Source organism: Glycine soja, chromosome 7, assembly GCF_004193775.1.
Source record: "Glycine soja cultivar W05 chromosome 7, ASM419377v2, whole genome shotgun sequence".
Classification (NCBI taxonomy): Eukaryota; Viridiplantae; Streptophyta; class Magnoliopsida; order Fabales; family Fabaceae; genus Glycine; species Glycine soja.
The window spans coordinates 32,219,367-32,222,835 of NC_041008.1; positions in this window are offsets into that span (position 1 = coordinate 32,219,367).

Genomic DNA, 3,469 nt, shown 5'->3' on the forward strand with positions numbered 1-3,469 from the left:
CATAAATGTTTAGGGCTAAGTCATCTCCTCACTAGAGGCAATATCTCCAGAATACTCATCTCGGACGGTGTACAACCCCTCAAGCATTTATCCTTGTGCCTAAAATGCTTAAGGGTGAGTCTTCCTTGTCTCCTGAGTCATTATTACTAGGATATTCATCTTGGACGGTGTATAACCCCTCAAGCATTAAGCCTAATGGCATAAATGCTTAAGCATGAGTTGTCCTTGTCTCTTGAGTCGGTATTATTGGGATTCCCATTTTGGATGATGTACAACCCCTCAAGCATTGAGTCTGATGGCGTAAATGCTTTAGAGTGGGTTGTCCTTGTCTCTCGAGTCAGCATTACCAGACGACGAACAACCCTACAAGCTTCAACCTTGTTGCATAAATGTTTAGGGCTGAGCCATCTCCTTACCTTAGTCGATATCTCTAGGATAATCATTCCGAACGGTGTAGAATCCCTCAAGCATTCATCCTTGTACCATAAATGTTTAAGGCTGAGTCATCTCCTCACCTAAGGCAATATCTCTAGGATACTCATCCCAAACAATGTACAACCCCTCAAGCATTCAGCCTTGTAACATAAATGCTTAAGAGTAAGTCATCCTTGTCTTCGAAGTCATTATTACTGGGATATTCATCCTGAACGGTGTACAACCCCTCAAGCATTGAGCCTAATGGCATAAATGCTTAAGCATTAGTCCTCCTTGTCTCTTGAGTCATTATTACTCGGATGCCCATTTCAAACGGTGTACAGCCCCTCAAGCATTAAGCCTAATGGCATAAATGCTTTAGAGTGATTTGTCCTTTTATCTCGAGTCAGCATTATCGGGATACCCATTTTGGACGGTGTACATCCCCTCCATCATTGAGCTTGAAGGCATAAATGCTTTAGAATGAGTTGTCCTTGTCTTTTAAGTCGACATTACTAGAATGCATATTTCGGACAATGTACAACTCCTCAAACATTTAGCTTGATGGCGTAAATGCTTTATAGTGAGTCACCCTTGTCTCTAGAGTTGACATTACCGGGATACCCATTATGGATGGTGTACAACCCCTCAAGCATTGAGCCTATTGGCGCAAATGCTTAAAGGTGAATCGTTACTCAACTTTAATTGTGTTGGCTCACGATTTGGGTTGACGGCAAGTTGTGTGGCACTTTGCTTCACTATCTATGTATATCATGATGGTTTTTGAAATAGCAATGATGGGTATTATTCATGTTGTGTGTGCCTTCCCTAGCCGTTAGATTGTTTCATCATGCCCTTTCAAGACCATTAGATTTCTTCCCTGATGGGCCTTTAACCCTTGGCCAATGGGCCCTCTTTTCTCTATAAAAAGGTGGTCATTGTTACTTCTCCTTTCTTTGACATTTTGTTTTAGTTATTACTAGAAGTATTGGAAGAGAAGTGTGAATTCAAACTTTGTTTTCAGCAAGCTTTGTTTGGAGAAGATGAAGAAATCCACGACATGTACTATTCTTTTACCACTTTTTTATTGTTATTTTTCTTTTGTTTGTGTCTCCATGGTGGTTTGGTCCTGGGTTTCTAGTATTGTGTTTGGATAGTATTTTGGTACCTTTCTCCTATCCTCCAATTTTGCCTTCGTTTTGATTAGGAATGCGCTGGCTGGTTATCACCTAAATCGGGGTGGTATTTTTCAAGAGATGAAGGTGACGACCAGCGTATTCAAGCCACTATATGGGCATCTTCTTCTGCCTATCTGGAATCATCATACCTTGCCAACTCGTTGGTGGACCCCCATGAGTCAGATTTACATGTAGGTAATCTTATCAAGGAAGGGGCATGGCAAATAGGAATTATGAGGACATCAGAGGGTCTGATGACAAAAGAGTCATCTTTGACGTTGATGTGGGAAGAAAGGGTGCCTTGTCAATAGTGTATTTCGACGATGTGCAAGATTTTTCTGGTAGTGAAGTAGGGAATGAAGAAGTGAGGGATGGAGAGTTCGATGGTGAGATTGGTGATGAAATCGGTGGTGAGGTCCTAGCCGACACTGAATATGACTAGGCAGACAAAAGATCCCTTTCAATTCGTTCAATATACACTAATTCGAGTATGGTGGGACATTTGAAAAAATTAGTTTGCAAAGTCGATCATACCAATTTAGTTGAGTTAGAATCATGTAGTCATTAAGAAAAGGTTTGCCAATCAGCCATGGCGGGGATGAGTGAATACACCCATATATACGAATATCTTGTTAGAAAGTTTGGTTCCGTCCTTCCCTTATCGGATTTCCAATGTGTCATTTTGTGTACCCTGAACTGTGCTCCATCCCAACTTCATCCACGTTTGTCCATGCCTTTGAGCTCTTATGTGAAGGGTTCAACAAAACTCCAATTGTCAATGTATTTTTCATTATTTCTCTGTACATAAGAAACTAAACATTGGTTGGGGGTCGCTAAGCGGTGACAACAATGAGGCATTTTGGTGGCCTATTCAAATAGTATTAAGTAATAGAAAAATTGGTATTTTCGTGTCAAAAGAGGAAAAGGTTGTCCTAGGTTGTTATTGGATGAATTTGGGCTTCTAACTTTTCCCTTGTATTGGAATCGAAATCCCTTTGTGACAGTTGTTGTAGAAGAACACTTCATGGAGTCATCCAAAAAGGAATTGATTGCCAAGCTTGACACCTTACATTCTTCCAAATTCTTATGCAGTGCTTTGTTGAAACTTCATAGTGATGAGGTTGTTTTAAGGGATTATATATGTATGTGCTCTTTGATTTTTACTTTCGTGTTGTTGTCTTACCTATTATATTATCTAAAGCATATCATTGGTTTTTGTAGGCAATTTTATTCCAATTACCGATACCGAGGATCATCTTCATCAAGGCTACAAGCAAAAGATGAAGTTGCAGGCGGAAACGGTTGGCAAACCTTTTGCAGAAGGGTCATCCAGTCTGCTATTTGGCGCTTCTTCAAGCTTAGTGTTTGTGGTTCCTAACCCTTAATTTGAAAACCAATCATCTCAAAAGCCAAGAAAGAACTTAGGGAGAGGTCCTATTAATGTTGACTTAACTGTTGTGAGTGACTAGCCTGCTCCAAATCTGATCCAGACTCAAATTCCTTTTTTGGCCATCCTGGTCATTCTCCATGTTTTTAGCAAGTTTCCCCAAGAGTAGGTTATAGAAGAACATTTGACTATCACAGGTGTTGAAGGACCAATGAAGAAAGTTGGTCTTGTAGGTGCTTGTAAGGCCTTAAAGTTTTTTAGCTTAATGTCGGCTAATGTTTTGTTGGATTGGGAAGGAGTATGGTCCTTGGTCAAAGACAAAAGTTTGTGGGTTTCATGATCAAACCATGAAATATGTGGTTGTCCTCAGAATTAACTAGGAAGAAGGGAACGATCGTTACATTGTTTGAGAAGTTGGAGTAGGTTGTGGCGGCCAAGGCACTAGTCGAGAAAGACTTGGAAGATGCCAAGTCTCAGTTAACTTGTTGGA